Here is a 23,154-nt window from a genome sequence, read left to right as displayed (position 1 = left end):
ATATAATGACATATAGATAATTAGGAGATTATATTTTATCCAAAAGAAAAATCTTTGTTTTGTAAAAAAAAAAAAAAAGCAAAAAAACAACAACAAAAAATTAGATGTGAACCTTTACTGTGATAACAATGGACTATACTGAACTAGGGCAAAGAGTTAATCCATAGGCGGACAGTCTGGACTTCACTGTTCTTCTGGAAAAAATACACTGCCCATTTACACAGAGGATGACCTCACATTCCATTAAAAAACAATCACCTCCAAATTAGTAAGACATGGATGAAAAATTTTATCTCTTGATGTCCATGAGTGATGTTGTTTTATATTTAAAATTAAAAGATATAAAACCCCATCAATTCTCATGACACTATTTATGAGTTGGTTCTTTGGTGATAGTGCAGTGGCTCCTCCATCTTGGCCTGGAAGTGAAAGTTTAAGTTGCTCAGTCATGTCTGACTCTTTGCGACCCCATGAACTATACAGTACATGAAATCCTCCTGGCCAGAATACTGGAGTGGGTAGCCATCCCTTTCTCCAGGGACCTTCCCAAAACAGGGATCGAACCCAGGTCTCCTGCGGTGCAGGCAGATTCTTTACTGGCTGAGCCACAAGGAAAGCCCATCTTGTTCTAAGCAACTGAATTTTCTGTTAAATATGTTACAGGGGGAAAAAAATGGCACCATTTTGTTCAATAATTCTATTAATTACAAGGGCTGATCAGAAACTGTTTCTACTGTTTCTCCTGTTTATCCATCTATTTGCCATGAAGTGATGGGCCCGGATGCCATGATCTTAGTTTTCTGAATGTTGAGCTTTAAGCCAACTTTCACTCTCCTCTTTTACTTTCATCAAAGGCTCTTTAGTTCCTCCTCACTCTCTGCCATAAGGGTGGTATCTTCTGCATATCTGAGGTTATTGATGTTTCTCCCGGCAATCTTGATTCCAGCTTGTGCTTCTTCCAGCCCAGTGTTCCTCATGATGTACTCTGCATATAAGTTAAATAAGCATGGAGACAATATACAGCCTTGATGTACTCCTTTTCCTATTTGGAACCAGTCTGTTGTTCCATGTCCAGTTCTAACTGTTGCTTCCTGACCTGCATACAGGTTTCTCAAGAGGTAGGTCAGGTGGTCTGGTATTGATGGGAGAAATATCAATAACCTCAGGTATGCAGATGACACCACACTTATGGCAGAAAGTGAAGAAGAACTAAAAAGGCCTCTTGATGAAAGTGAAAGAGGAGAGTGAAAAAATTGGCTTAAAGCTCAACATTCAGAAAACTAAGATCATTGTATCCGGTCCCATCACTTCATGGCAAATAGATGGGGAAACAGTGGAAACAGTGGCTGACTTTATTTCTCTGGGCTCCAAAATCATTGCAGATGGTGCATGAAGTCATGAAGTTAAAAGACACTTACCCTTGGAAGGAAAGTTATGACCAACCTAGATAGCATATTAAAAAGCAGAGACAGTACTTTGTCAACAAAGGTCCGTCTAGTCAAGGCTATGGTTTTTCCAGTAGTCGTGTATGGATGTGAGAGTTAGACTATAAAGAAAGCTAAGCACCAAAGAATTGATGCTTTTGAACCATGGCATTGGAGAAGACTCTTGAGAGTCCCTTGGATTGCAAGGAGATCCAACCAGTCCATCCTAAAGGAGATCAGTCCTTAGTGTTCATTGGAAGGACTGATGTTGAAGCTGAAACTCCAATACTTTGGCTCCCTGATGCAAAGAGCTGACTTATTTGAAAAGACCCTGATGCTGGGAAGGAGAAGTGGGTGGCAGAGTATGAGATGGTTGGATGGCATCACTTGACTCAATGGACATGAGTTTGAGCAAACTCTGGGAGATGGTGAAGGACAGGGAGGCCTGGTGTGTTGCAGTCCATGGAGTCACAAACTGAGCGACTGAACTGATCAGAAACTGTTAGAACCTAAATTTCACTAGAATTTATGTTATATTATATTTATATATGTTATCATACTTCAGAAAGGGATAGTTTAAATGAAATATGGTGCATCCATTTAATGAAACACAGTAGTGTCAAAATTATAAAGTAGGCTCCTATGAATGCACACATTACTTACATCTTATATGATTGGTAAAATATTAACCTGAAGAATATTATAAAAACACATTAATGTAAATATACATATATATATATGTATATTTATTTATTTATGTATTTTGAAAAGTATGAAAGGATTCACACCAAACTGAAAATTTTAGTTACTTTTAGCAGCTGTCATTCCAGAGAGGCTTTACATTTTCTCCTTTGTGTTTTTAAAATATCTGAGAGTTATGATTTCACAGAAAAATGCTGAAACATTTGTAACTTTTGAAAAAAATAATGTTATTGTGCTGCTAGGCACAAACACTGATTATAATATTCATTTTCATGTTTTCTGTTCTTGTTCAAGTAGAGGCAAATTCATATCCCAAACGTTTTTATAGTTCAGATAATTCAGTGTAATTTAGGTTGCCCGGTCTCACCTCTGTGCCCTGTTCAGGCTAACAGGAGGGAAACTTCTTATCTATTGTCTCTAGAGCCTCTGTTTTTCTCAAATTCTTCCTTTTCAATGTGAGGCATAAGCCTCAAAGAGGGATTTGAAAGTCTGATATATTTTTTTCACTCAGAAATGAATTTCCCTACCTGGTTCCTTTTAATTTTCTTCTTTTAGAGAGACTTATTTTTGCTATAACCCATCTTAGATACTTCCCTTATAGCAATCACTCAGAAACACCTGTCACTGTCAGTCAATCACAGGAATACAGACACTTAAAAGTGAATTATAAGTGAATGGTGTTGTGATTGAAGTCTCTCAAACTGGGTATTATTTAAGGTTTTGGAAACTCAGCTATATTATTTTGTGACAATTCATACCTTCTAAACTCACTTGGAACTATCTTGAAACCAATGGATACATTTTACTCATTATCATAGCTCTGCAAATATGACTTGGTATCATTTTAGGAAAATAAACTTTGCTTCACATTCATTATTAATGGTGAATCTTGACTATTCATAAATCTATTTATCAGTATTCCTGCAAGTATTCTGTACTTCCTCTACACCTAAAGCAACTAGAAAAGGAAGAAATGAAGAACCCCATGGTTAGTGGAGGCAAAGAAATCTTAAAAATCAGGGCAGAAATAAATGCAAAAGAAACAAAAGAGACCATAGCAAAAATCAACAAAGCCAAAAGCTGGTTCTTTGAAAGGATAAATAAAATTGACAAACCATTAGCCAGACTCATCAAGAAACAAAGGGAGAAGAATAAAATCAACAAAATTGGAAATGAAAATGGAGAAACCACGACAGACAACACAGAAATACAAAGGATCATAAGAGACTATATCAGTAACTATATACCAATAAAATGGACAACTTGGAAGAAATGGACAAATTCTTAGAAAAGTACAGCTTTCCAAAACTGGACCAGGAAGAAATAGAAAATCTTAACAGACCCATCACAAGCATGGAAATTGAAACTGTAATCAGAAATCTTCCAGTAAACAAAAGCCCAAGACCAGACAGCTTCTCAGCTGAATTTTACCAAACATTTAGAGAAGAGTTAACACCTATCCTACTCAAACTCTTCCAGAAAATTGCAGAGGAAGGTAAACTTCCAAGCTCATTCTATGAGGCCACCATCACCCTAATACAAAAACCAGCAAAGATGCCACAAAAAAAGAAAACTACAGGCCAATAACACTGATGAACATAGATGCAAAAATCCTTAACAAAATTCTACACAGAATCCAACAACATATTAAAAAGACCATGCATCATGATCAAGTGGGCTTTATCCCAGGGATGCAAGGATTCTTCAATATCCACAAATCAATCAATGTAATATACCACATTAACAAATTGAAAGATTAACAACCATACGATTATCTCAGTAGATGCAGAGAAAGCCTTTGACAAAATTCAACATCCATTTATGATAAAAACCCTTCAGGAAGCAGGAATAGAAGGAACATAGCTCAACATAATAAAAACTATATATGACAAACACACAGCAAACATTATCCTCAATGGTGAAAAACTGAAAGCATTTCCCCTAAAGTCAGGAAAAGGCAAGGGTGCCCACTCTCACCACTACTATTCAACATAGTTTTGGAAGTTTTAGCCACAGAAATCAGAGCAGAAAAAGAAATAAAAGGAATCCAGATTGGACAAGAAGTAGTAAAACTCTCACTGTTTGCAGATAACATGATCCTCTTCATAGAAAACCCTTAAGACTCCACCAGAAAATTACTAGAGCTAATCAATGAATAAACTCAAATGGATTAAAGATCTAAATGTAAGACCAGAAACTACAAAACACCTAGAGGAAAACATAGGCAAAACACTCTACGACACAAACCACAGCAGGGTCCTCTATGACCCACCTCCCAGAGTATTGGAAATAAAAGCAAAAATAAACAAATGGGACCCAATTAAACTTAAAAGCTTTTGCACAACAAAGGAAACTATAAACAAGGGAAAAGACAGCCTTCAGAATGGGAGAAAATAATACCAAACGAAGCAACTGACAAAGAATTAATCTCAAAAATATACAAGCAACTCCCACAGCTCAATTCCAGAAAAATAAATGACCCAATCAAAAAATGGGCCAAAGAACTAAACAGACAGTTCTCCAAAGAAGACATACAGATGGCTAACAAACACATGACAAGATGCTCAACATCACCCATTATCAGAGAAATGCAAATCAAAACCACTATGAGGTACCATCTCATGCCAGTCAGAATGGCTACTATCCAAAAGTCTATAAGCAATAAATGCTGGAGAGGGTGTGGAGAAAAGGGAACCCTCTTACACTGTTGGTGGGAATGCAAACTAGTACAGCCACTATGGAGAACAGTGTGGAGATTCCTTAAAAAAATGGAAATAGAACTGCCATATGACCCAGCAATTCCACTGCTGGCATACACACTGAGGAAACCAGAATTGAAAGAGATGCTTGTACTCCAATGTTCATCACAGCACTGTTTATAATAGCCAGGACACGGAAGCAACATAGATGTCCATTAGCAGACAAATGGATAAGAAAGCTATGGTACATATACACAATGGAATATTACTCAACCATTAAAAAGAATACATTTGAATCAGTTCTAATGAGGTGGATGAAACTGTAGCCTATTATACAGAGTGAAGTAAGCCAGAAAGAAAAACACCAATACAGCATATTAATGCATATATATGGAATCTAGAAAGATGGTAATGATAACCCTGTATGCGAGACAGCAAATGAGACACAGATGTATAGAACAGTCTTTTGGACTCTGTGGGAGAGGGCAAGGGTGGGATGATTTGGGAGAATGGTATTGAAACATGGATATTTTCATATGTGAAATAGATCGCCAGTCCAGGTTTGATGCAGGATACAGGATGCTTGGGGCTGGTGCACTGGGATGACCCAGAGGGATGGGATGGGGAGGGAGGTGGGAGAGGGGTTCAGGATGGGAAACACATGTACACATGGCTGATTCATGAAAATGTATGACAAAAACCACTACAATATTGTAAAGTAACTAGCCTCCAATTAAAATAAAAAATTATATATATATATATAAAACTGCTTCACATTCATTATTAATGGTGACATCTTGACTAGTCATACAATCTATTTATCAGTATTGCTCCAAGTATTCTGTACTTCCAAACATATCTTCTATAGGAAAACTATTAAGACATTCTTTCCAGTATTTTTATGTCTATGGTTCCAAAAATAACTGTTCCCATGTTAGCCCAGGGATATACCACGTCTTTCTTATTATCATAGTTCTTGGCTTGGAGAGGTCGTAGCCAATCACTACCTGCTGGTATAAAGAAAATGACTGAATTCAGTGGGACTAAAAATGAGGTGACCTTATTTGAGAATCTGGAATTTTACAACTGACGTACTATAATGTAAGGGGCCCTGCTATCCACTCTAGGAAAAAGGGATTCTAATTTAAACTAGGTAGAGAACATATATTTGAGATGCCAAACTGGAGATATCACGCCTTTAGTATCAGTGCATGCTATGGAAGGACCTCTGCAGTGACTATACAAGTCTCTGTCTGTCTGTGGACACAATCGTGCTTTCGGCACAAGGAGAATGAAGGGAATGTATGCTACTTAAAATGCTAATGTGCTCAGTCTAATTTAAAGTGCTGATAAGTCTATGATAAGATGAATGGGAAATAAATTCTTGACCAGATTAGAATCTTGAAGAAACTGTCAGTCAAACACTACTTGTCATGCGTTGAGTTGATTAAATTCATATAATCTTATACATACATGAATATAATGAATGCAAATTTTACTCCATGAAGCCCAAATTAATAAACAGAATGAATATAACTTCATTTCATAGAATTATACAGAACAGATATAAAATGGCCAACAATTCAAGTATATTATATCTTTGGAATGTTTATCATTAATAACAGTATATTTTCATTAAAATATGGGTTGTGAACTATGCTAAATACTGCAGGCATCATTAATTTTCTGTCACAGTATATAATAAAATTTAAAAAGGCAGTAAGTGACCTGACACAAGTCTTTCTTACCAGCCAGCTGTTAATTTCTAGATGAAATAATACATTCTCTCAATTATGTTTTGCCTGGGAATAAAGAAAGCAATATGACTAAACAAGAAAATTAAATATGTCATTAATTGTAGGAAATGTTATTCCATGACTAATTCCCTCATTTTGAGAGCCTTCAGTATAATTAGTTGTGGTAATACTTACTTAAAAAATTATCTGAGAAGTGCTGTTCTCACTTTTCTTAATTAAGTGGTTAAAATAATCTATAAGACCTTTCATGTATTATATTTGAATCCTTCTCTATCACTACTGTTAAATTTATTCATTTTTATATTCGCTTTCTATGGCTCTTTAAAAGTTCCAAAAAAAAATGAACTTGAAAATTTTACCTGATATTTTAAAACACTACTTGACTATGGGGGCTTTTTAAGATTAAAATATAAAGTACTTATTAAGACTGCTTTGTTAAGATTGGTTTATATAAAAAAGACCTAGTTAACTTATCCATATAGGAGGAAGAGAAAAATAGCTCTAATGCTATCACTTTTTAGACAATATTTCTTGCAACAAGTCCAGGCTTTGCTACATTAGTGAAAATCTCCCAAGAAGTTCAATAAAGAACAACAATAATTTTAATAAACCATAGAAATAAAAAACCAAGCAAAATGGGTATCATTCTCTAAAGCCCCACCATCTGTATGAACCCTTTCTGTGGCCTGTCAGCAGTGAGAAATGATTAGCCTCAGCAATAGAAATTTTAGCACATATTTAACATTTTAATCTCTTACTTTCCCTTATGTGACTCTATTTTGCTTTTTAGATTCAAAGTTTTGCCAGACACTGTTTCATCTGGTTGAATTTGATAGTCTGTATGAGCAGTTCATGACTCTAACTAAAATTGTTTGGCTTGTTTCACAGAAAAGTCTCAATTCATCAGCCACGAGGTTTCCAATTCCAGGTCATAGTGTATAATCTAGGCTAAATGTGAGTGATGTTTCTTTCAAGAAAAGGACTTCGCCAGTAAAAAATCTCCAGGGCAATCATTTCCTTCTGCATTTTTTGGTATATTGTCACTTTGCCAAATTGCAGCCAGAAGAGAAGATAAAGAATTGAGCAGTGCATACAGACATCACCATCTAAACCACCTTCTTGAAGGTTAATTCCTAAACCTATAACATTCCTGCTGTTTGCCAGGAAAGTAGGACTCCAGGGCAGAAGAGGAAGGAACCAAGCTGATGGGGAAAAGTGGCTGCAAATCTTTCAGAAATAGTAAAAATAGCAACAACAACAAAAAGGACTTCACGTGGTAGTCTATCACAATATACAAACCATCCGTAGCTAATAAGTAAGTGTGGTGAAACATTTTGGAAATAAAACTTGCAGAGTCTTCTTTTTTCAGTAGATGTAAATAATTTTTTTTATATTCTTTATACTATGAGGCAGACTCAAAACAAATAAATATTTCTTTTTCTATGTTTTGATCAAAGCCAGGGCTTTTGTTTGTTCACCCTAAAGTAGAGATATTCTAACTAAGAATTTAATGACTTTCCAATTTGGTGAGTAAAAGTATCATTAAACAAGTACTTACTACATATTTAGTGTAAGATGTCATGGGCACTATAGAGTTACTGAGTCTAACGGTTTTAAGGGTAGGTCCTCAGACGGTAAAGAAACTGCCTGCAATGTAGGAGACCTTGGTTCGAACCCTGGGTTGGCAAGATCCCCTGAAGAAGGGAATGGCTACCCACTCCAGTATTCTTGCCTGGAGAATTCCATAGACAGAGGAGCCTGGTGGGTTACAGTCCATGGTGTTGCAAAGAGTTGGACATGACTAAGCAATTAATGCAAACACACACACACACACACACACACACACACACACACACACACACACCCGTTTTATAAATACAAGCTTTTACCCATTAAGTATTATTAGATACAGAAACTCTGTGTTCCTTTTCCTACTTTGTCTCCAGTGAGGATATGCCTAGCACATACAAGACACCCAGAAAATTCTTGTAGAAGGAATAAATGTGTCCCCTCCTTGTAGAATCTGTTGGGAATTTTCTTTTCCTTCAGATTTTAAACATTTTACTGAAAAATACATGAAAACATTTTTATGTTAGAATTCTCTAACATATAAATATACAGAATTCTCTAGTATGTAAATGGAAATCTGCTGTAACATGACATACCTGGGTTATAGCCTAAAAGCTTTTGTATGGATATGACTACCTTACAAAGGAAAAAGGTTCTGAGTTTCTCTTTGAACAAGCCTAGTGGTGATATTCAAGAGGAAGTCACCTACTTTGAACTAAATTTCTTATATTCCGCCTCCAATCTTCTCCCACAAGATAAGAAATATTAGAAAAAATAGAAAAGCCAAGAAAGACTGCCTCCAGTTCCATGTGGGATATGGTTGTGGGAGAGAGAACAGAGGACTAAGGGCGGACAGGGCACAATTCCCCATCATTTACTCTCTCTCTCCAAACAGAAGTGATTGCCATTAATATCATTAGATCTGTGCCCAAACCCACATTATTAGCAAAGCACAATGCTAATGTGACCAGATGATCACCAAAGACTGATGTCTTCATGTGCGTTTCACATAAGCACTGCTGGTCTCATTTCCTCAACGGGGGGTCGGGGGGTGGGGGGAAGGCCTTGCTTGGTAATGTCTGCCTAAGCACATCACCAAATAACCAGAAATTGTGCCAACTACCTGTGGTGGATTCATTTTGATATTTGGCAAAACTAATACAATTATGTAAAGTTTAAAAATAAAATAAAATTAAAAAAAAAATAAAAAGGAAAAATAGACCATCACATAACACATAAGTTAGACATGTAAGACTATATATGTATGTACACATATGGATAATATATGTATATCATATGAAATAGTCTCTTACATTATGAAACAAATCCAACAGCTATATTACTGTGTTATTTCCAAATTCCTTTTTCTCTCACAAATGTCTCACTGAGCACTCTTTTTAACTTGCTTTAAGAAACTGTCAAAGGAGAATTAATGTGGTGGTAATGAACTAATGAAGTGATAGAAGCTGTCATTGTTCATTATTTTTCATGTACATATAACCAGATTTTGGCATACAGAAATTGCGGTGAAAATTTTATTTTGAATTTGAGTAGTGACTATAACATATTAAGTTTCCCTAAAACTCTGCAGATTACTTGGACTAATCCTCTAATCTAACTTGAAAGATTACTTTAAGGTTTTTGAATGCTACTGATTTACCAGAGGCTTCATGAACCATGACCTTTTTCTTTAGGAAAAGTGTATTTAAAAAATAAAATTGAGCTCCAAGCAACCATCCCCAAATTTTCTGTTGTAGACTAATTTTGTCACATCAAATTTTACCTGAAGAAAGTGGAACATTAATGAAACTTGGAAATATGTTTTACTTTGTTCTTATGATATTTGACCTCTATAAAATAAAAAAGGAGCCTTGAAAATGAAATAAAAGAAACAATGTGGGAATAGAGAAAAGAAATCAGCCAAAAGACTTACCATTTCTCATGATTGTCCTTACCTGCACTGAGGACAGATATAATAAAGCAAATTAGCTTCAACTAGATTTCAAAAAAAATATTAAAAACCAGCATATGCTGAGAAATAACTTAATACAGAGAATTGTGTTAAGCCTGACAACTAGCATTCAAGGACTTCTCATTAAGGTGGAGAGATGTCAAAAGCTTCTTAATACAGCTATCTATATCCATATTATAGATTTATATATGTTAATATCCTCAGTTCAGTTCAGTTCAGTGGCTCAGTTGTGTCCAACTCTTTGAGACCCCATGAACCACAGCACGCCAGGCCTCCCTGTCCATCACCAACTCCCGGAGTTCACCCAAACCCATGTCCATTGAGTCAGTGATGCCATCTGATCATCTCAACCTCTGTCGTCCCCTTCTCCTCCTGCCTTCAATCTTTCCCAGCATCGGGGTCTTTTCAAATGAGTCAGTTCTTCGCATCAGGTGGCCAAAGTATTGGTGTTTCAGCTTCAACATCAGTCCTCCCTTACTAAGGAGCCAAAACTAAATGACAGATGGATATTGAGATTAGTAAAATTTTAGGGGCTTCCATGGTAGCTCAGCTGGTAAAGAATCTGCCTGCAATGCAGGAGACCCCTGTTCTATTCCTGGGTCGGGCATTTCCCCTGGAGAAGGGATAGGTTACACACTCCATTATTTTTGGGCTTCCCTGGTGGCTCAGATGGTAAAGACTCTGCCTGTAATGCAGGAGACCTGGGTTTGATCCCTGATTTGGGAAGATTCCCTGGAGGAGGGCACAGCCAACCACACCAGTATTCTTGTCTGGAAAATCCCATGGACAGAGGACCCTGGCCAGCTACAGTACATGCAGTCACAAAGGGTCAGACATGACTGAGCAACTACACATACAGCACGATTTCAGGAAGGAAGTAGACATTGATCTGGACTTTTAAGATACAACATAAGAAATACTAAAAAGGACAGTCATTTTGACCATCACTGCCTTCTACTGTTAATCTCAGGGTTGCAGGAGACTGTTGTATGATGCTTATATCATGCTTGTGATAATAAATAATAACCTCTTTCTGAACACTTGTTGCTGCTGCTGCTAAGTCGCTTCAGTCATGTCCGCCGACTCTGCGCGACCCCATAGACAGCAGCCCACCAGGCTCCCCTATCCCTGGGATTCTCCAGGCAAGAACATTGGAGTGGGTTGCCATTTCCTCCTCCAATGCATGAAAGTGAAAAGTGAAAGTGAAGTTGCTCCGTCGTGTCCAACTCTTTGCTACCCCATGGACTGCAGCCCACCAGGCTCCTCCGTCCATGGGATTTTCCAGGCAAGAGTCCTGGAGTGGGGTCCAAGTCACATTTGCAATATTCTTAGTAAGTGCAGAAAGTGAATCCAGGGTTCCTATTGCTTTCATGTAACCTGAATGCCTGTGTGGAGGTTGGTTTAGGCTGGAGTTAGTTTCTCCTAGAGGAAAGGGACTGGATTAAGTATCTGGAGATCCTTCCAGCTGTGTAATTATTTTGTATTGATTTTAATTATCCACAAAGCATGAAACTGCTGAGAGCTCTGATTCCAAAGCCACTACCTAAATGTTGCAGAGTCCTACTCTTTCCCCTGCTAATTCAGTTCCCCTGTCTTTACGGGAAAATTAATGCTGCAGATAAAGCTTTAGGTAGCATTTGTCTTTTAACAGTGAAAATAAAGAACTGAAATTCCTAACAGTAAGATTCAACTTTAGAAGCTTCCTGTGTAAGTTCAAAAGGTGACTTTGATCCCAGGTGTCTAGAAAAACAAGAATATGAAAAGCCACATTCTCTTTAATAACGCATAGTTCACATTTACATTTAAATGAAATATCCTTTGAAATGCTTTCTTTTACATCAAACTATTCAACAGTTGACTTTATAAAATAGTTTTTTTTTTTTTTTAAACCTAGTTAGAAGTTTCTTGCCACGGTAAGAAATTCAGCAGTACCACAGATCTTAAGGCATTCCATATGTTGTCATTCTTTACTTGCTCAGTTGTATCCAACTCTCTTGCGACCCCATGGACTGTAGCCTGTCAGGTCCTCTGTCCATGGAATTCTCCAGGCAAGAATACTGGAGTGGGTTACCATTTCCTCCTCCAGGAGATATTCCTGACCCAGGGATTGAACCTCCGTCTCCTGCACTGGCAGGCGGATTCTTTACCTACTGAACCCCAGGGAAGCCCACATATGTCTACATCATTCAGCAACTGCCTGATGGACGCTCTCCTGAAGCAACAGATGTTTACACACAAAACATTGTTTGTTTGTTTTTTTTCTATAAATTCTGAGATCTACCAAGAATAGCATTAGCCAAAACACTGTTTCATTTTAGTGATTCTTCAGTAAGGTATCCTTGATTTTTGGCAATTTCTAATCTGCTAATTTGTTATCATTAGGATCTACAAAAACAACCTAGGTGTGAGTTACACAAAGATAGCAGCTGTTCCCATAATGTTACTGTGGCAGAGTTACACCGTCTGGATAGCTTAGATTTATGCCTGTGGTCCAATCTGTCAACTTCTTTCAAAATTATTTTTTAATTTGTGTTATGAGTAAATCATGAATGATGAGTCACAGGACTTCATAACATTTACTTTACTGATGAAATATTCTTTTCTAGTAAGCCTGGCATGCTTATGTGTATGTGTATCTGTGTGTACATTTTAGGACCTTTTTTTTTTATTTCCTTGCACCTGTGCAAATAGATGGAGGGTCATTATCCTAGGTGCTATGTCCACAGAAGTCACAGAGTAAAAAAGGCATTATAATAGCAACAAAACACTCCAGAAGTAAATCTAGTGAACTGTGGCTAATTCATAGTTTATGGTGAGGTTTCCTTATCAGTGGAGCCACATTTCTCAATTCCTTTTCCACTACTAGCTTTATCCTATTAAACCCAGAGAGAAGGTTGAGTCTTCAGACATGGCTGACTGAGTACTAGCATGATTAGGACTTACTTCTTGAAGGCTGTCTGATGTTATATATTGATTTTGTGTCCTATTTTCCTAAAGAACAAGTGTCAAAGGAGAAACAAATAGAAGGAAAAGATGGAAAGGAAGAGTGAGGGGAGAGATGCCAACGATTCAGCCGCTGTAAGAATGGCAGAAAGAAAGAAGAAAAGACAGGAGTGCAAAAATGACTTTTAGTCCTTGCTCTGATTCTTTCAGTTATAGTTCAAAGACTCCCAGTTCCAAATCTTTGTATCTACTGTTAACTGCCTCACCCTCACCTCCCCTCACACGGTCAGCGTCACATTAGCTCCATAAAATTATCTCAGCAATCCCAGTCACATCTGCGCTTTCCCCAGTAACTGGAAAATCATATCTAATTACCCTCAATCACATTCAAAATATAGGTATTAGAGAGCTTTACCTTTCAGAGAACCAATAATTAGCTAAGTAGTTCTTTTTTATCAACATTTTAATGTTTTATTTTATTCTGAATAATGTTTCAGCTTTAGAGGACTACAGAATTTTCCAGAAAATAAGGCTTTTTGTTTAAAAGGTTCTGAAGGAGGATGAGAATTTATAATTATTACTAACTCCTTAGAAGATGGCATAAAAACACTTTATCTTTTAATCCCAGTTTGAAGGTAAGAAGCTGCTCATAAAAGAAGGCTATTCTATTTAAGTAATTGTTCAGCACAACTTACCTTAATTTACTTGTCTTTGTAAAATAACCACATCTCTCTTATGTGCATCATGATGATTCGTTCAATACAAGTACTAAAAATACTACTACTAATTATATTTCTGTGATAATCCTCTATGTAATTCCAATAATTCAAGGTATTGCATTATTGTTTGTTACTAGGATAAATATCTCATTTATTCTCAAATTATAATATTTAAAAGCTCCAAAGGCATCCTCTCAAGAAATAAGTAGTTGGTAACAGAATAAAGAAGGGTATCAAAGCATTCTCATTGTTCTTTCCCTTTTCCAAAAGTCCAAATGAGTCACACCCATAGGTCCAGAATCAAAGACTCTTGGAGATGAAGTCCAAACTCTAATATAATCACAACATAATATACCACTCAAGTTGGTCCCCCTCAGCTTGACTAAATTTTACACAGTTTTCTTCCTGACTCGAAGCTGTCTTTGAATCTGCAACTCAAAGTTATTGTCCCTTTATCTCTCTTTTACTACTTGTACCATGCATGCACACAGTCAGACTCTGCGACCCCATGGACTGGAGCCTGCCAGGCTTTTCCGTCCGTGGGATTTCCCAGACAAAAATACTGGAGTGGGTTGCCATTTCCTTCTCCAGGGGATTTTCCTGACCCAGAGATCGAAATTCCATCTTTTGTGTCTCCTGAATAGGCAGGCAGATTTTTTTTTTTTTTAACCATTGGTGCCATCTGGGAAGTCCTTTAGAAAATATATCATTGTAAAATCTTTCTCTGCTTCTGTGAAATGTAAATATCTTTAAAAGGTTCTTGCCAGTTTTACAACCCAGAAATGACTTGAAAGTCAACCCTTTCAAATCTAGACATCCAGGAAGACAATTGTTCAGTTGCTAAGTCACGTCTGACTCTTTGTCACCCCATGGACTGTAGGAAGACAGTACCTGTATCTTTCTGTGTCTGTAGGAAGGTAAGTCACTAAATTGATTCAGTTGTGTCTGACTCTTTGAGACCCTATGGACTGTAGCCCTTCAGGCTTCTCTGCCCATGGGGATTCTCCAGGCAGGAATACTGGAGTGGGTTGCCATGCCCTTATCCAGGGGATCTTCCCAACCCAGGGATTGAACAGGTGTCTGTCACATCTCCTGCATTGTCAGGTGGGTTCTTTACCACTGGTGCCACCTGGATAAACCCAATTAACAAACAAAGGTGGGTTGAGAGACTTCCATCCCACCTCTTAAAAATCTCCTGCCCTAGTTTTCCTTGGATTAGAGCTCAGACTGAGACTGGCCTCTCTTTCCTGTTGCCATAGCTTTGACTTAGGCTTGCTTATGAAAAGATCCCAGACTGGGTTACATTCAGAGAAAATTATTTTCAACATCCATTAATAAAGAATTAACATTTACTATTACTTAGTAAACACAAAGGGCTTCCCTGGTGGCTCAGATGGTAGAGAATCTGCCTGCAATGCTGGAGACCTGGATTTGATCTCTGGAGGGGGAAGATCCTCTGGAGAAGGGAATGGCTACCCACTCCAGTATTCTTGCCTGGAGAATTCCATGGACAGAGGAGTCTGGTGGGCTACAGTCCATGGGGTCGCAAAGAGTCAGATATGACTGAGCAACTAACACACCCACCCACACACAGTAGACACAAAAGTTGGAAGAGACCCTGGTGCTGGGAAAGACTGAGGGCAAGAGAACAGCCGAAAGACTTTAGAGCAAGCTTCATGAATAATGTGACCGCTGCCACCCAGGAGACGAGATGTTTCTGGTGTCATCATAGGAAGGCCTAATCTCCCCATTTCTGTCCTGCTGTTCAGATACAGAATTCAAATTATCTAGGTCCAGAATGTACCATCTTTACATCTTACATTTTAAATTTATCTGATGTTCAATTTTAGTTAGTGTTTTTTTTTTTTAAATTCTCCCTGCCCTTAATTCACTGGAAACGGAACCAAATCTAAATTTAAAAGTCAGGCATAATTTCTATGGCATACAAGCCAGAGTATGGTCCTTTCGTCTTTCATGGCTTGGTTACCAATACGTGAAATGACTTGTTAGAATTCACAAATTCAAGATATTCTTTCCCTCCAAGAATGTAGGCTTCCTGCAGCTGCTCCTTGGGCTTATTATATTCTCCAGTTGTATATCAACTTCAGAGGAAGTCTTACATTCTTTCTGCAGTAAATTTCAGTGTGTGTGCTCAGATGCTTAATCATGTCTGACTCTTTGCAACCTCATGGACTGTAGCCTGCCAGGCTCCTCTGTCCATGGGATTCTCCAGGCAAGAATACTGGAGTGGGTTGCCATTCCCTTCTCCAGGGCGTCTTTGTGACCCAGGGATTGAACCCACATCCCTTATGTCTCCTGCATTAGCAGGCAGGTTCTTTACCACTAGCGCCATGTGGGAAGTCTCAGTGTACCTTTTTGAAAAACAGGTCATATTAATATTTAATTATAAACATATTTAGCTACTTAGATTTCTCACTTCAATATCTAGCTTTTTTTTTCCCTTATCACATAAGCAATTAACCCATGTTTTGACTGGGTGACAGATTTTTAATTCCAGATAGGAGATAAAACCAGTGGTTTTAATATCTCAATTCCTGTTTGTTCAGATGACTTCTAGGTCTTTCACAAATGGAGTGTATTGATACCGATTTTGGGTCAGGTGGTCAAGTTAGCAACAACATTAGAAAGAGATATACTACTGCTTTTTCTCATCCAAAGGATTGTCCTGAAGATCAAACATTCTATAAATTGTATTCAAACCTATTTACTCAATCAAAATGTATTCAAGGTTCTTTCACCTGAGAAACCATGGCCAATAAGAATGCAAACTATTTCCCTTATTGATTACCATCAATTTCTTCTAATAAATTTCCTGTTTCTGGAAAGAATCAAACACAAATCAGACACATTTCTTTAAATCTTAATTCCATCCCTTTCCATCTCATTTTTTTCCTCTTGAAGAAGCAAAACAAGCATTAAAAAAACTTGCCTTATAGATATGTTAAAAAAATTTCTTTGATGGAAGTTTATGAGAGTATTTATAAAGTATTAAACTATCCCTAAAATGGATTGTCTCCCAGGGGATTCAAAGCATGAGGTGGAGAATGTTTGACCCTTTCTACTGTTCCAAATGGAATCTGTACTAGAAAAATTGTAATACACTTTCCAATGGTCTTAACTTGACATGGGCAAATAAATGGTTCTTCAGGAAACAGGATATTTAAAATTTTCTAAATCCTTGAATCTAGCAATATAAATAAGGATTTAGAAGCCATAAGAATAATTTTCTTGAACTACTCTTGATGCATATGACAAAATTTTTATTTATAAAGTTATATGTACTTTTTTTCAACCTTTTTCACTTTCCCTCCCCAAACTTTACTCTTCTTTCTTCAAGTCACAGTTTCTTTGAGGCTCTCTAGCTCAACCAACAAATTCTTTTGAGAACAGTCAAACTCACAGAAGTTGACACACTGGGGTCAAGATTGCTCCAAAATTCATCACATAGATTCACTTAAACTATATGCAGCTCAACTCCAGAGCATAAAATAAGATGGGAGAAGAGAGATGAGTACATTATATATGACCTACATATATCTTCATAGGCATATCCTTAATGCAAAGAAAAGTCAAAAATATTATTGAACTTGATTGGTTAAAGAATTTCCACAAAAATCAATTTCCAATGATACCAAGAGTGATGCCTGATAACCTTTATAATTATGAAAGTCTTGATATGACAGACATTTGCTTTACATAGAATTTAAAAAAATTGTTTTTACATGGGCAAGACTTTCTTAATTTTGTGTTTAAGAGTTTGTTAGCCTATAATTGAAGTAAGGAAATAAAATGAATCAGCTTTAATATAAAAACTGTTTTAGCAGAATTCAATGAACTGCCTCTTATCCAAGTCAATAGAATATATAATTTTGTATAATCTTTGATTTATATTGATAAGAATCAATAGGATTTAAATTAGAACTAAGTAGAGTTCTCATATTGTTCCCTAAAGGCAACTGAAAAAAAAAAATGAGGTCAGATAAAAAAAATAAATGGTAGCTATAAAATTAAACAAAATGTTATTTCCATGTGCTGTTAGTATTTACACAAAATTTCACATAGTAAACTTACTTGAAGTGGATTTTCCTTTTCAAATTAAATTGAAATAAAAATATTTTAAACTGACAGCTTAATTATAAATCACATTACCACAGGGATCCTTTTAAAATTAGTATGTTTGCAAGAGTAGGCAATTTGGGGGACAAAAATAGCTTTGTGAGTGTTTTAAAACAAACACAATTGACATTCAGTATAATCTTATACAACATCGTGACATGCCTCCCACGAATACATAGGAGGAAACTGAGGAACAGAAAGCATAAAGGCAGCAGGCATATTCTCCTAGTTGCCACTACCAAGCTAGTGTTCAATTACTACAATTGCTTTCTCATTAGGGGGATCATTATGCTAATAAACAAATAAGAGGAAACCTAACCCAACTCTAAAATTGGGATATTCAGATTAAATTCTTAAGATATTATAGATTTGGAAGAAGAATCAAGTTTGGCCTCTCTCAATTTCACAAACAGGGGCATAAATCGAAACACCACTAAGGATAAAAGAAAAAATACAAGAAACATCTGCTTCATTGACTAGTCTAAAACCTTTCACTGTATGGATCACAACAAACTGTGGAAAATTCTGAAAGCGATAGGAATACTAGACACTTTACCTGTCTCCTGAGAAACTTGTATGCAGGTCAAGAAGCAACAGTTAGAACTGGACTTGGAACATGGACTGGTTCAAAATTGGGAAAGGGGTACGTCAAGGCTGTATATTGTCACCCTGCTTATTTAACTTATAGGCAGAGTACATCATGAGAAATGCCAGGCTAGATGACTCACAAGCTGGAATAAAGATTGCCAGGAAAAATATCAATAACTTCAGGTATGCAGATGAAACCACCCTTAGGGCAGAAAGTGAAGAGGAATTAATGAGCCTCTTGATAAAGGTGAAAGAAGAGAGTGAAAAGGCTGGCTTAAAACTCAACATTCAAAAAAATAAGATCAAGGCATCTGGTCCCATCACTTCATGGCAAATAGCTGGGGGGAAAATGGAAATAGTGACAGACTTTATTTTCTTGGTCTCCAAAATCACTGCAGTGACTGCAGCCATGAAATTAGAAGATCCTTGCTCCTCAGAAGAAAAGCCCTGACAAACTCAGACAGCATATTAAAAAGCAGAGACATCACTGCCAACAAAGGCCATATAGTCAAAGCAACAGTATTTCCAAGTAATCACGAACGGACAAGAGAGTTGGACCATAAAGAAAGCTGAGAGCTGAAGAATTGATGTTTTTGAACTGTGGTGTTGGAGAAGATTCTCGAGAATCCTGTGGACTGCAACGAGATCAAACTAGTCAGTCCTAAAGGAAACCAACCCTGAATATTCATTGGATGGACTGATGCTGAAGCTGAAGCTCCAATAAATACTTAGGCCACTTGACGCAAACAGCCAACTCACTGGAAAAGACTCTGATGCTGGGAAAGATTGTGGGCAGGAATAGAAGTAGGTAACAGGGGATGAAATGGTTGGATGGCATCATCGACTCAATGGACATGAGTTTGAGCAAACTCCAAGAGAGTAAAGGACAGGGAAGCCTGGTGTGCTGCAGTCCATGGGACCTCAAAGAATCAGACATGACTGAGTGACTGAACAAGAACAACAAACACACTGGGAGACTCAGCCACACACAGACTCAGACATGATAACGTCTATAGAATCATCTTTGTCAAGCCATGTCAAATTTTGTGAATTCCTACAGAAAGTGGCTCCAGTGCTAGCTCGTCCTACATGGATGGAGAGGTGGCTCCAGAAAATAAACTCTGCTTTTACCAGCATTGCTGCTGCTGCTGCTGCTAAGTTGCTTCAGTCGTATCTGACTCTGTGCAACCCCATAGACGGCGGCCCACTAGGCTCCCCCGTCCCTGGGATTCTCCAGGCGAGAACACTGGAGTGGGGTGCCATTTCCTTCTCCAATGCATGAAAGTGAAAAGTGAAAGTGAAGTCACTCAGTTGTGTCTGACTCTTCACGACCCCATGGTCTGCAGCCTACCAGGCTCCTCCGTCCATGGGATTCTCCAGGCAAGAGTACTGGAGTGGGGTGCCATTGCTTTCTCCAACATTATCTCTCCTGAAAGCTCAGTTCTCTTTTTAGTTAGATTAGGGCAGCCACTGCATGACAGGCACACTTTGCCCCCCAGAGCTCCTCTCTAGTAAAAGGCAGCATGAGATAAATCGGCCCACCTCTACTGAAGAAAGAAGGTGCCAACAAGAGACAGAACAAGTGAAACTGGTACAAGTCTGTTAGAATTCTCAAAGCAAAACTGTGATATTAACTCCCAAGATTAACAACAAATAAGCCTCCATAATGGCCACATGCTCATTCACTCACTTCCATGGCACTGATTGGAATTCTCAAGACACGGGTTGAAGTCCTCGGTTCTACGCACAGAAGCAAGCTCCAACTGGGATCTTAGTTCAAATCTGTCTTGCACGACAACTTATGCTGTGGCTTTACTTGTTAATCACTTTAGCCTTCAGCCAATGAAGAGATAAACTGAATTCAGTAGGTCAAAAGCTGGTTGTATCACTTATACCTTCTGACTGCTCAGTCCTCTACCTGGTTGGATTAGGGTAGCCATCTGCACCCCCGCAAGAGCTCTTCTCCCTCCTACAGAGAGCTACACATCAGATCAACTCTCCCACCTCTATGACAGAAAGTAGGTGCCAGCTCTACAGCATAACAAAGTTCACAGTCTTAGAAAATATTTTCACACAGTCTTAGAAAATATTTTCATTGTGTCCTTTAGCCATTTTTAGCCTATAATAGTAACAGAGACGTCAAGCACCTTTCCCAAATCTAATGACCATTTTAGGCTTCACAGCTTAGTGCTATTTCTAAAAGTTTCTTAGTCATTAGCTCTATTTTCCCCAATTCCTGACTTTTCTGTGTTCTATGTTAATTTTTCTTTAACTTCTCACCTCCCTACTCCCAGGCTAGCATTTGGTCTTGTTTGAAAATGTTTTCTGATAAATTTCCACCTGTGCCTCCAGTTTTTCAATATCAGCTTTCCTTATAGGATTTCATTCTTTTTTTACAAATAGGTATACCTAATATGAGGAGAAGGCAATGGCACCCCACTCCAGTATTCTTGCCTGGAAAATCCCATGGATGGAGGAGCCTGGAGGGCTGCAGTCCATGGGGTTGCTGAGGGTCGGACACGACTGAGTGACTTCACTTTCACTTTTCACTTTCATGCATTGGAGAAGGAAATGGCAACCCGCTCCAGTGTTCTTGCCTGGAGAATCCCAGGGACGGTGGAGCCTGGTGGGCTGCCGTCTATGGGGTCGCACAGAGTTGGACACGACTGAAGCGACTTAGCAGCAGCAGCAGCATATCTAATATGTCTCTCTCTGAATTATCAATGAGCACCTGTAAGTCAGCATAAAACTGTACATATTTAGAATAATGAAACCAGTTTCTCATAAAGATAACCTTACATAAAAATTGGATTTCTAAAGCATCCCAAGAAATTGCTGGAGTTCAGCATACAGTTAGGGACCAAAAGCAGCCTGGTGATGACAGGAGCAAGTTCCACTCAACTCACTAGCAGTAAGGACAGAAGTGGTCACATAAGGGTATATGAGAGGTCAGAAAAGAGAAATTTTCTGGATGGGGGGTGATGTACAAAAATGAGAGGCTTTGGAAGCCCTAGCCGTGGCATGGAGAACACGTGGGTTCTGAGGGGTTCCGAGGGGCTGCTGTAGTATTGACCTCATTTAGAAGATGAGACTCAGAAATATGAAAATTGGGTAATAAACAAGCAGCAAGCATCTGTATATTGCTTAAAAAAATTCCTGTGCTGGGGGGTGGGGGTGAGAGGAAGGCTCAAGAGGGAGGGGATATACGTATACTTACAGCTGATTCCCCGTGCTGTACAGCAGAGACGGACATAGCACTGTAAAGCAAATATCCTCCAACTAAAAAAAAAAATCCCTGTGACACTAAAGATATATTAATGTTTTCCTACAAATGAATCAATGTTTAGCATATCTGTGCTATAGAATCACATATTAAATTTTCCATTCGAATGAAGATATTGAACAACTCTAAGTTCACACTGCTATTAACAGATGGATAAGAAAATATGTTTCTACTCTGTCAAGAATATATAAAATATATTTAATAGTAAACATCTCAGGGAGATTATCATGTTGCTGATACCTACATGGTTATTACATTTTTGCTTTTGACATATTATCTCTATTTGCTTCTCGAAAATGATTAAGATTCATAGTTATTTTTTGTTATTTATGAATTCTCTAGAAATATACTTTTGCTTTTTGTTTCTTCCATTGCTTAGTTATGCTATCATAGTAAAATTAAATTTGATTTTAAATTTTTAATGAAGTTCAATATTTTATACATAGTCATAAAAAGAAATATACAGATGTTTTATTGAGAATATATATATTTCTCCCAATGAAAGAAACACCTTACTTTTGATCCAGAAATACTATGGCAAACCTTTAACAGTGAGAAGAAATCTGTTCTCTGGCTTATTTATTGAATATCATTAGTTCTGTACACATAGTAGTATCACGAGTTAAGTATGCACATAACCCATGAGAAAAATGCAGCAATATTAGATGCTTTCAGAAACAAAGCTTTTTCTTCAAAGAATTACATTAAAATAAAAGTGATTCTAATGATGTAATGCTTCCTCCCCCAGCTTGCTTTGTGGTGCGTGACTTCATCTAGAAACATTAGCTCTCAGAATGAGTTAAGCATGTAATCCACTCATTTCTTGAGACACACCTAAAGAGTCTTTGTTTTAACCCAGTCTGACAATTCTAACCTTCATATAGAATTACAGCTATTTTCTTCACGTGGAAGGCACCAGTGAAACAAGGTGTTACTTTATGTTTTCTACATAACTCCTCCCATAACATTATGCTTGTCCACAGACGGTAAGCATATTCTACTTTTTAAAGTAATAAGATAGGCCATTAATTAACTGGGAAACTAAACACAATCGTGTTTTGTGAGCAACTGTGATAAGGATATCAAAATAGTCTATTCCCAGTAAGACTTAAAATATCAAAACTGGATAAGAATTGTATTTGCACAGTTGCATTCCAATTTGGTTTTGCTGATGGGAAGAAAATGAATGAAATATTTAAGCAGCGTGTAACTGAAAAGGTAAAGCAATATTATTACATGAATAGCTAGATGGGACGTTTTGGAATCTAATAGGTCCAATCTAAACATTATCTTATTTATTCAACAAAAAAGTCCTATGAAGGAAGAAGAGGGTGGGATAACTCCTCTTGAATAGAATGTCT

General features: G+C 37.5%; 1 protein-coding gene across 7 annotated transcripts in view; it reads right to left on the bottom strand.

The window, feature by feature from the left end:
• Nucleotides 1-23,154, bottom strand: part of SYT1 (synaptotagmin 1) — a 608,049-nt gene that overhangs the window by 513,826 nt on the left and 71,069 nt on the right. The window contains exon 1 of one of the 7 annotated variants that reach the window (XM_061415609.1): nt 18,479-18,563. The exons of the other annotated variants lie outside the window; for them this stretch is intronic. The gene's annotated coding sequence lies outside the window, so the exon portion shown is untranslated. Of the gene's footprint in view, nt 1-18,478; nt 18,564-23,154 lie in introns of those variants that run through there. 7 annotated transcript variants of the gene reach the window in all.

This window comes from Bos javanicus, chromosome 5, assembly GCF_032452875.1.
Source record: "Bos javanicus breed banteng chromosome 5, ARS-OSU_banteng_1.0, whole genome shotgun sequence".
In the NCBI taxonomy this organism is placed as follows: domain Eukaryota; kingdom Metazoa; phylum Chordata; class Mammalia; order Artiodactyla; family Bovidae; genus Bos; species Bos javanicus.
This window is presented reverse-complemented; position numbering and strand designations above follow the sequence as displayed.